General features: G+C 38.6%; 2 protein-coding genes across 2 annotated transcripts in view; both read right to left on the reverse strand.

Moving 5' to 3' along the window:
- Positions 1 to 1,322, reverse strand: part of LOC126369432 (peroxiredoxin-4-like) — a 196,628-nt gene extending 195,306 nt beyond the window's left edge. Inside the window, exon 1 of the mRNA XM_050013849.1 lies at positions 1,317 to 1,322. The gene's annotated coding sequence lies outside the window, so the exon portion shown is untranslated. The remainder of the gene's footprint in view (positions 1 to 1,316) is intronic.
- The window catches only part of LOC126369413 (uncharacterized), a 137,359-nt gene that overhangs the window by 86,408 nt on the left and 38,826 nt on the right, over positions 1 to 12,125 (reverse strand). The gene's annotated exons all lie outside the window — the stretch shown is intronic.

Raw genomic sequence — 12,125 nt, forward strand, 5'->3', positions numbered from 1 at the left:
ATAGAGTAAGGAACAATAACTACGTATAGAACTGCGACTCTCCGTTCTCCATAAGCGGCTGAGCTAGGTTTACCTCACAACACGAAAATAGTACTAATGATATCAAACAAATCAAAATTTTAGTCGACATTTTAAAGCAATCCCGAGATGATAGGCGTGTGATATTGAAAGCCTGTGGTAAATACGGGCGTATTACACGAAAATCGATTCGCTTGCAAATCGAGTTATTTACATCCAATATCCTGTTCACGGTTACGGGGAGATGAGGTTGATCTGTAAACATTGGGCCAGAATACTTTAATCGTTCTTTGAAATTCATGAAACACACACACAGTATTATACCTACAGTTAACTTCTGAGTACAAACTTTACTCTTTGCTTGTTTTTTTTTTAAATATATATTTAAAAAAGTAAAAATTATGTATTTCAGACATGATAGTCCATATTATATTCCTTAGACACTGCTAAAAACAATAAAATTAAAATTACATAATTATTATAAATGGTTTTATAATGAAGAATAATTAAGAATTTAATTTTAATTTTTTTGACGTGACTTATTGTAGATTTGACGCAAATGGCTTAAACTACATAAACTCACGCCTATTTCCCACCGGTGTAAGCAGAGCCTATAGAATTCCATTTGCTTCGATCCTGACACATTTCTCTTGCTTCCTCCACACTCATCAATGGCTTCATACAGGCACGCCGGTTCAGAGTAGATCGTACTAAACCTTTTCTACGGACATCTCCAATTTGGTCAATGTAAGTCCATTGTTTTAAACATTTTTAGCTTAATTTTAATAATAATTTATTGTATTTCACTATTGTTCTTGTTTTTTTAAGGTTTGCAGAATCAATTTACACTACCAATTCTACGGGAAAATTCTGCGATATTCGATAATGTCTGAAGTACTTTTCGAAAACTTCCCGTTCCTTAGTTTTCCTTTTCACGGGAAGCAATAATAAATAAACAACTATGGATTCTTCAGAATTGGTACTTGCGAATCAAATTATATTACCCGGAATATTAAAGTAGCTCTACTCTGGTTTATTTCGAATGCAATAAAGCGGCTGAGTGATATCAACTAAGTGGGCTTACACGGCTTATGGTGGATGTATTTACTTATATTTGACGGTATACTTAAAGGTTGCCTGGAAGAGATTGCTACTTAGCAATAAGGCCGCCTATTGTACTAATTCTATTTCTCTTTTGTTTTGTATTTTGTTTTTTCCTGTTTGTGCAATAAAGTATTTGTTATGTTATGTTATGTATACATACAAATATAATTGTAGAAAATATATAGGTAACCTACTTGCACTTAAGATCCGCGCAGAAAGAGCAACATACAGACAGACAAAATTACGCGCTCTGCCTGTAACAGTCATTCTTTACTCACTGGTTAGCGCAGGACTGGAAGGACATAACATAGCATCACGCCTGTATTCCTGAAGGGGTAGGCAGAGATGTATACTATATAGGGTGTTAGTGACATCGAAACGAATACAGAGGGATGATTCAGACAATGATTCTGAGTTGATTTCCAGTGGAATGTCTTGTCGGAAAATTTATGAAAATTTTAGTGTTTTTTGCGACGAAAATTCTCCATTCTCGAAATCATCCTCCATAGTAAGTGTTACGATGTCACTAACACCCTGTATACACCCACTCCTCGCCAGATATGTTTAAGTGCAATATAATAGGGGGCAAGCCTATTGCCATAAAACGGGCACAAAACCTGGAATCCACGTGATATCAATTATGTATGTTTATTTACAGAAGGGACTGCATTTCCGACCCTCCAAATTGCGAAGGGAAAGCCAGCCCAATACAGTTTAAGTCACATACTTCTGAAATGCATTTTAGATAGATAGATCTAGGTACATCTTGATGCACTAGTATAAAAAAAGTCCTCAGTGTATCCTCCAAAGATTTCTTTTTTCAATTAAAATGCAAAACGAACATTTAAATCGACAGGTTCACCTTATTTTTTAATTGCTGCCTTAAGGGCTTTGATAAAAAAGCGGATTTGAGTAATTAAAAGAGTAATTTAGCCAAAATTGTTGGGCCATTTTCTCGTTGGTAGAATAAAATTGCAATGGTGTTAAAGCGTCGTGTAATTTTCTGGATGAGAGCCCGGGGCGCAATGAACACAGAGTCGGGGGTAGGTTACCTGGAAACCTGCTGGACCACCCTGGTACTATCAAAGGTAAGTGGGCAAATAAGCAAGAAAACATCGACATTTTGTGTATAAAAATAGTGATGTTAAAAAAGCCTTCTAGTACTTCACATAGAAGGAGAAAATATTGTTATTTACATAAGAAAGCTGAGAACAGGGGGGTTAAAATGGCGACACCGAAGCAATTCATCTAAGAAAGCAATATTGCAATTTGACATTTGTGTAAATGCGCAATGCAAACAACTGTCAAATAGCAATATTGCTTTCTTAGATGAATTGCTTCGATGAGGCCTAGTACAGCTTTGAAATAGATTACTCTGGGCGCCATCCCACTCGTTTCAGACAGAGTTCTGCGGGGCGGAAGGCAAGAGGGAAACCACTGCCCTATTCTTCCCTAAAAAGTAGCATGGAGAATGCTACACCGACAAGAGCTTAAATTGGAAATAAGAAAGTCATTTTTTATTAATGAAAAGTGGAATTGATTCCGAACTGTTGGAAAATTTGCGTTTTATTAACATTTGCTAGGTAAGTCACGTCAGTCATTTGGTAGGCCGCCATTTGCCATGTACCTAGTTAAGAGTCTTCTGTAGTTATTTCTTTTTATTTTGGTGCAATAAAGTGTATTTGTATTTGCAATTGTAATTAAAACACATAATATCGGGTTCTTACCGCGTTTAAATCAGGGATATGAGACTCCCGATATTTCGATACTGTTGATCAAGGGATGACTGATGATCTGTCATGATAATAACCGCCTAAAACATTGTAATTGTAAGTTTTTTAATAAACAAAACTCGCAGACTTGACGCTGCAATTCAATGTTCATTGCGAGTAATAAGGAAGCGATGTTAAACGTTAAGAAATTCAATTACACTTTATATTTCCTCCGCGTCCCGGGTCCGGCCTTGAGAATAATCCCCGTGTTCCCAGTTCCATCCCTGGTCCTCTAAAGCGTGGAGGAAATCCTCACGATTCGGTGATATGCCCGTCATTTGTGTTTCCGCCCTATATTTGCGACAGACGGCCTTCTGCTACGGAAATTTCATTTTATATAATGAAAATGAATGTTCTTTTCGCCTGTCGCCTGATGGTCAGCGATTACCGTCACCCGAAGTAGTATTATTATTTAATTTTACGCCCATAGACACTGTCAAAACCAGAGTTCGTTCTATTCTTAAAGGTTTATATATCAAATATGTGTATAGTTATATATAATAAACTTCCCACCGTATTTAAAAACATGACCAAAGCTGCTTTGAAAGTTAATTTGACAAAATGGTTGCTACAACATTGCTTTTATAGTATTAAGGAATTTCTAGATTATAAAAACTAAATTTTGACATTGTTAATTAGAGTTTTATTATTATTTTATTTTATGATTGATTTGTATTATATAATTATTATTTAATGGTAGATGCATGTGTAGCAACAACATAAATTTGCATGCTTACTTGTAAGCTGAAAACACGGACTACTGTATACAATTACATCTGTAAATACTGTTTTCTGGCAAATAAATTATTCTTATTCTTTAAAGGTCGAAGGTTGGCCTAATAGAAAAATAGGAACTAGGGACAACAAAGATTTATGTGATGTCCCCACTGGAATTTGAACCTGGGGCTTCTGGTTATTGGTGCAGCCGCTGGAGGCGCGTAATAGCACAAACTTCAACTTGGAACGCCTTCATGCGGAAGAACTTCTGGCTCGTCTAGGGCCCTGTGCCGAGGTTTTTCTTGCAACTTCTTTTCCCCGGCTATACAGGTTGTGAGAAGCTGCAGTAGTTTTAGGCGGATGAGACGTTCGTTATGTAAAAATTGACGATTCAAAGTGTAACTATGTTACCTACTGAATAAAGATATTTTTGAATTTGAATTTGCTGAAGACCACTGTTTTGCCGCATATGACATTAACTACTTGACCGGACAAATGAGGAGCACTGAGGGCTCTCGCCCGGTAAAATTTAAGACAACAGGACTGAGGGTGCCCCGTTGGGCACGAACCACGGCTCGGGGCCTGCGCATACCACCGGAGTGGCAAAAAATGCCTCAAGATGAGTGGTGTACAGTCATGAGCAATATAATGTACCCACTTTAGGACTCTGTCGCACTAACATATTTGACATTTAGTGAGACTTACAGTTCAATTTGTCAAAAAAAGTTAATGACAAAGTGACATGGTACCAAAGTGTATACATATTAATGCTCGTGACCGTACATCTTATGTTAGTTTTTTTTATATAATATACGTAATATGTATATAATGAAAAGGGTGGCGGCTCCCAAGGCCGATGGAAAGATGTCGATTTCAGATGTTTACTTCGCAAAGAGGAAGGAAAAACACGCCGTCAATCTTCGGATGTTTATCTTCCAATGTTTATATCTAAGGTACTGTGTTTTTTATGTTTATTTATTTTGTGAACTGTAACAGATCGACATACACAACACTGTTACCCCATTCGGGTGGACAGTGGATAGAATGAGAAAATAATAAGTAGTAACTGCATATCTTACTTATTTAACACATACATAAACTCACGCCTATTTCCCACCGGGGTAAGCAGAGACTATGGAATTCCATTTGCTTCGATTCTGACACACTTCTCTTGCTTCCTCCACATTCATCAATCGCTTCATACACGCACGCCGGTTCAGAGTAGATCGTATTGAACCTTTCTAAGGACATGTCCAATTTGATCATCGTAAGTCCTTCTCGGTCTTCCTCTGCCAGCCCTACCATCAACTTTCGCTTTACTTATTTTATTTATTTAAATTGGCCAAATTGGAGATGTCCTTAGAAAAAGTTTCGTACGATCTACTCTAAACCGGCGTGCGTATAACCTTTATCAATCATTAAGCTTCATTAGCGAATGTTTAACGTGTTGTATTTATCTTAATAAGTGTAACTAATTGAAAACAGTTCATTAATTAATGATAACGATTAATTAAGAATTTCAAGTCAACATTACTGATAAAATTATTATTTATGTTTAGCCGACTGCGGCGAAGCAAAAAGGAGGGTTATGTGTTTGACCGCTATGTATGTATGTGTGTATGCACGTCTGTTACCACCTAATTTCTAAAGCTCTTTTCAGAATTTAACAAATGAGTTGTCACTAACAGACACCCATACTCGCAGATACCCGTGGTCGAATGCCAAGAGTTCTAAGAGTTTTCTTACCACGGCATGCGATTACGGCAGTCTGCTAAACATCACTATTCGGATGAATTTTCAGAGAATAATAGAGAATATTTTCCTTTTTCGTACTTTTTAGAGCGTGATTTTTCCGTAGTCGGGCTTTAGTTTTTAAACTTAATTTTATTTTTTTATGTTGAATCAATAGGTAGGTACTAATTACATTTAAATGTAAAGCAGCGCGTGTATGAAACGATTGATAAATGAGAAGGAAGCAAAACGTCAGGATGGATGAAAATTCAATTACTTAAACTGATTCTGATACCAAAAGTAACTGCAGGTTGTCTTCTGATAAAGTAGCATAAATACCCCACCATTCTGTGCGGCTAAATTGAGAGTTGATGGAGAAACACCCAGACTCAACGATCAGTCTTTATCCTTAACCATTATGATAAAGAATAATACCTACTACATAGAACGGTAACCGTCCGCCCCGCTTCAATTCGTATCGAGTGCTAACCTCACCCCCTATGGCTGTAGGCGGCTAAGGAGTAAGGGGGAAAGCTTATGGACAGTCTCGCTTGATAAGAATGAGATTCTTGTATGAAGTGTCCAGGGTGTGCATTTGATGGTGGTGGTTTTCATTTGGAGCCATCTTTCTTTTTATAATCAAGTATTGGTTTTGTAAACTTTTATAAAATATATCATTCAATTCTCAATTATTTTTATTTTTTTTTAAAACAAATTCTACATACATGTTAATTACATAAGTTGTGCACGTCTGTAATTGGCGGAAACACTAGTACTAGCCTTAAGAAAGTTTTATTAATTGTTGTGTGTTTGTACTGTTGATGTGCCTAATAAATAAATAAATTATTTATTGCATTCCATGTAGTATAATGGAGTGTTACATAGGCATAGGAACTATAACATGGACCCTGTAGGGCACAGCAACGTTGAAGGGAAGAAAGGAAGTGTGTATTAAAATTAAAACTTATCATTTAAAAATTCGTCCACAGTATAATAACTCTTTTTAATTAGCATTCAATGAGACAATTCCTCAAATGTACATTTATAACGAACTGTAAATACTATGTTATTTATCTGATTTTTACAATGTATCATCCAGAAAGAATTCCCGGTATCCACTGAGCCACTTGGGATAAAAATGTTGTTAGTCGAAGGAGTGAATCATTTAGTTTTTCATACAAAAGTAACACTAATCCGTTGCCTAATGCGTAGGAGTTGAAACTATTTGGAGTAGTAAGTCGGTACCAACATATTCAGATCAAATTGAGTTTTAAGACCATTGATTAAGCAACTAATTTTACCTATTGGCGTCTTTCCAAAATAGGATAGTTTGCAACTAGTCAAATCAGTTACTTTTTACTAAACGTCAAAACACAAAATTACTATGATGGAATTTGTATGAAAAAGCAACATGTGACGACACAGAAAAACGTGACTAAATATAGCAGTTATTAAAACCTACATGTTTCTTCAATAAAATTCAATTCTTAAATAAGTTAAATAATTAAAACATATAATAACGGGTTCTTACCGCGTTTAAAGTAGGGATATGAGACTCCCGATATTTCGACACTGTTGCAAGTGCCATGATCACGGGATGACTGATGGGGTGACGGGATGATGACAGCGGTAAGTTAAATAATAACCGCGTAAACTTAAAACAATGTAATAAGTTAAATAAAAAAAAAAAAAGTCTTTTGTCACCTTTATATCTGTCTTTATTTAGTAATCAGAATTTCATCATTTATCTATGACCTAGGAAACTACCCAAATAGTATATATTAGTAGAAGTTACTGAAGAAATGTTTCTCTTTGGATTCCGTACCTCAAAAAGAATGACGGAACCCTTATATGATCACTTTGTTGTCTGTCCGTCCGTCCGTCTGTCCAAACCTTTTTCTTGGGAACGCAAGGAGGTATCGAGTTGAAATTTACATCTAAGTAATATTTGTCTCATGAAGCTGTATAACAATCAAACTTACAAATCAAAGCAATCCAAATTATTTTCATACATTTTGCCAGGAAGCAAAAACCTTCGGGGTGCTTGCCATATAACTATTTATTTAATAAAAAAAACTTTCTCTTTTCTCTGAAGAGAAATGTAGTGAGCAGTGTGTATTGCTGCCCTTGTCTCAGGCGCATATGTCATCAAAATGCAGAGGAAGACAAACAGGGGGGTTAAAATGGCCACATAGAAGCAATTCATCTAAATATTGCAATTTGACATTTGATTGCATTCCGTACTTTTATATGCGCAAATGTCAAATTGCAATATTGCTTCTATGTGGCCATTTTAACCCCCCAGTAAGTCAATGCAGGACGGTCTGCCGGTACAGAGTGATGGTGTGTTGGCGAGCCAAATCATATCAGTCAATCAGACAAAACAAAAGGTGACACCTTTATAATGATCTGTGACTTAACTCACGAGATTGTCGTGTATTTGTCTGGGCTGTGGCTATGACACAGGAAAGCAATAAGACAAAAACTGCTCAGGCACCCAGTACAGGCGTTAGTAAGGTAAACGCTCCTATTACCGCCAGGTTAAGCTATGCTCTGATTACCTCTCAGAAATTAAGTACTTCTGTATTTGCTAGTGCAGCTTATTTATTTTATTTGTATTGTTATGACTGTCTTCTGCTAAATACATCAAGAATTTTTAATTTTGAGTGAATATTTTGGATAAAAAATAATTTTATGTCCGAAAACTCACTTTCCTCTATTACCGCCACATAAATTGCGGTTTCTTTCTATTACCGCCTTTGCTGCATCGAATACCGCCAACGAGATATCTAACCAACTATTCAGGTACAATAAAATATTTTATTTAAAAAAAAGTTGTTTTTACCACTGTTAATGTAGTTAATAGATACATAAATTGGGAAGGCACTGTCTCTCAAAATACAGGTTCACCTAGTTTGAAAGACAGCATTCCAACAAAAACTGTAAACGAACTGTTTTCAATCAACAGCCGTATGACGCCCACTGCTGGGCATAAGCCTCCCCCAAGGATCTCCACAACGATCGGTCCTGTGCTGCCCGCATCCAGCGGCTTCCCGCCACCTTCACCAGATCGTCGGTACACCTTGTAGCGGGCCTACCCACTGAGCGTCGTCCGACACGTGGTCGCCACTCCAGAACCTTTCCGCCCCAGCAGCCATCGGTTCTCCTCGCTGTGTCCTGCCCCCTGCCACTTCAGTTTTGCAATTCTCCGAGCTATGTCGGTGACTTTAGTTCTCCTGCGGATCTCCTCATTTCTGATTCGATCAAGCAGGGAAATACCGAGCATAGGTCTCTCCATTGCCCGCTGAGCGACACCGAGCCTCCTCACGAGACCCATAGTAAGCGGCCACGTCTCACTGCCGTAGGTCATCACTGGCAACACGCGCTGGTCAAAGACTTTCGTCTTGAGACACTGGTATTTTGGACGAGAAGATATTCCGCAGCTTCCCGAACGCTGCCCATCCGAGTTGGATCCGACGAGAGATCTCTTTCTCGAAGTTGAACTTACCTAACTGGATTATTTGTCCTAGGTAAATGTACTGGTCTACAACTTCGAGTGTAACGTTCCCAACCTGAACTGGAGTGGGTGCGACATGGTCGTTGGACATAATTTTTGTCCTTGTTCATGCTAAGACCCACTCGTTGGGATGCGTTACTGAGATGCTCGAGCATGGTGTTCAGGTCTTCCAGGGTCTCAGCCATTAGGACTATATCATCGGCAAATCGAAGGTGCGTCAGGTACTCACCGTTGATGTTGATGCCAAATCCTTTCCAGTCCAGAAGCTTAAAAATATCCTCCAATGCAGCAGTGAACAGTTTCGGAGAGATGACATCTCCCTGTCTCACTCCTCGCTGCAGTTGGATCGGATTAGAGCTCTGGTTCTGTACTCGAACTGACATAGTGGCATTTTGGTATAGGTCCCTTAGCTTTTCGATGTACCTATGGTCCACTTGGCACCTCTGAAGAGACTGCAACACCGCTCAGGTCTCGGTCGAATCAAAGGCTTTCTCATAGTCCACAAACGCCAAGCAAAGTGGCAGATTATACTCTTCGGTCTTCTGTATAACCTGCCCCAGCGTATGGATGTGGTCTATGGTGCTAAAGCCTTTTCGGAAACCGGCTTGTTCGGGAGGCTGGAAGTCGTCAAACCTGCAAGCGAGACGATTCGTAATGACCCTCGAAAACAACTTGTAGACATGGCTCAGAAGCGAGATAGGTCTGTAGTTCTTCAGTAGGGCTTTATCACCTTTCTTGAAGAACAGGATCACCTCGCTTCCGCTCTATGCCCTCGGCGTTTTGCCCTGAAATATGACGGAATTGAAGAGCCTCTGGAGGGCTTTGAGTATTGGCGTTCCGCCCGCTCTCAGAAGTTTTGCTGTGATTCCGTCATCTCCTGCCGCTTTGTTGTTTTTGAGCTGTTTGAGGACCATCCTAATCTCGTACAGGCTGACGTCCGGGATATCTTCAGTGTAGTGTCGGGTAAACTTGGCTCGAGGGTCTCGAGCCATGCTTTCGCCTGATGTTTTCGTGGAATATAGCTGTCTATAGAAACTCTCAATCTCCCTCAGGATTTCGGGAGTCGGCGAAACGATTCTGTATGAGGAGTTTTCAATAAATTTTATTATTATTGTTATTTTTTTATTAAATGAATTATGACATAAACTACAGAAAAATCTTTTGGTTTCATAGATTTATATACATAATTGACGTCTGTCTCTGTCCATCCGTCTGTGTCTGTCCGTCCGTCTGTCCATCCGTCTGTCTCTGTCTATCCGTCTGTCTCTGCCGGTCCGTCTGTCTCTGTCCGTCCGTCTGTCCATCCGTCTGTCTCTGTCCGTCCGTCTGTCTCTGTCCGTCCGTCTGTCTCTGTCTGTCCTTCTGTCTCTGTCTATCCGTCTGTCTCTGTCCGTCCGTCTGTCTCTGCCTGTCCTTCTGTCTCTGTCTGTTCTTCTGTCTCTGTCCGTCCGTCTGTCCCTGTCCGTCCGTCTGTCTCTATCTGTCCGTCCGTTTCGGTCTGTCCGTCCGTCTATGTCAGTCCGAAGAATAATGCATCACCATGTCTATAAATCATAAGAGGGAATCTATGGTGGCGGTAATAGAAACATGTATGTAATTTCTGTGTTTCAATTTCCGCCACATAAAAATTAGCCTTAAGAAAACAAATAAATATTCAAAATGAGAGCTATGTATGTAATAACCAGTTTCAAAGCATATTTTAATAAACATATAAAGTATTTAAATTAGAAATTCATAATTACTTCAACTACTTGTTCATACATTTCTTAAAAAAATACATTAACTTATATGCAGCACAGGATACTTGGATTCCACCAAATGTTTGGCGTTAATAGATTTTAATATAGTTCATGAACCATACTATAAAATAAGATGATAAAATTATGAATGATTGGGCATGTTACCTTAAATAACTAAAAAATACAAATATCATACAAATATCGATCGCCGCCATAGGTGGCGGTAATAGTAACCAAACTGCAAATGTATGCTTCTATCACCGCCACATTTTAAAATTCAAATTAATCATTTAAAACTAACACAAATGTCAAATATAGCATGCTTTCTCAGTTCTTAAACGTATTAACAAGTAGTTATAATTACTAAAATGAAGAAAAATATGTTTCATCGGACACAAAACCTTAAGAAAAAAATGTTGTATGCTTATGCATTTCAGTAGTGGCTTGTATGGAGCGCGTTGCTTGCGCGGACACTGCACACTTACAGACCAATCACAAATTAGACTTTTGTTGCCCACGCTCAGGGGTATGTTCGTTTCATGGTCAATTAATACATGCATCTTTTGACATTTGAATCAATTTTCTATCTCAGACACAATTCAAAATATCCGCAATTTAAAAAAGGTGGCGGTAAACGATGTCGATTTTTGGGTGGCGTTAATAGGAGCGTTTACCTTACTATTATTATTCTGTCGTGCAGGTTCTTTAGTTTTAAACGAACGTCAATTTATCATAATTATTGACAGAGAAATAACCACCTTGGTCCCTTGGCAGTGTTTTGTTATAATTAAATTCACCTTCTGGGAACAGGACATGTCCAAACAGGTCCAGTGACTCACAGCTGTATTTAGTTATTTTAGAGTTCCTTGACAAATTAGTGAATACGTAATTTTAAAAGGGATAAAGTCCGTATTCCATAACCTCATGTAATTTTACTGCTTTCGATTCTGCTTCATGCTACTCTATTATTAATCAATAATAGAGTCAACGAAAAAAAAAAAGATGCTGATACTGTTAAAAGTAAGATGATTCCGTGCTTCGGAGGGCACGTTAAGCCGTTGGTCCCGGCTATTAGCCGTAAAAACACCTCCACCAACCCGCAGTGGAGCAGCGTGGTGGAGTATGCTCCATACCCCCTCCGGTTGATTGAGGGGAGGCCTGTGCCCAGCAGTGGGACGTATATAGGCAGTTTATGTTATGTTTAGAGTCAACGAAACGCTAACGAAATAAATGAAAATTAACGAAAGCAATTCCCACCACGTCGATAGGAGCCTTCCTCCTTTCTCTGGGTTGGTTTGGGATACTTATGGCTTTCTTGACTTCGTAGTCGTCATCTCATCTCATCACATGTCCGTACCATCTCATCCATCGTGGGCTGAAGTTGAAAAACAGATGAGTGCGCAAAATCTGACAAAAGAGATAATATTGGCGCCGGAATGCTTCGCGATCAGCTCCGGTTGAACTGAAAAAAGGGCTGGACGGTCTTTCTGATCTGAATTTAAGAAAACAGTATCAGCTGCTTTTCTT

This window comes from Pectinophora gossypiella, chromosome 9 (genome assembly GCF_024362695.1).
Source record: "Pectinophora gossypiella chromosome 9, ilPecGoss1.1, whole genome shotgun sequence".
Classification (NCBI taxonomy): domain Eukaryota; kingdom Metazoa; phylum Arthropoda; class Insecta; order Lepidoptera; family Gelechiidae; genus Pectinophora; species Pectinophora gossypiella.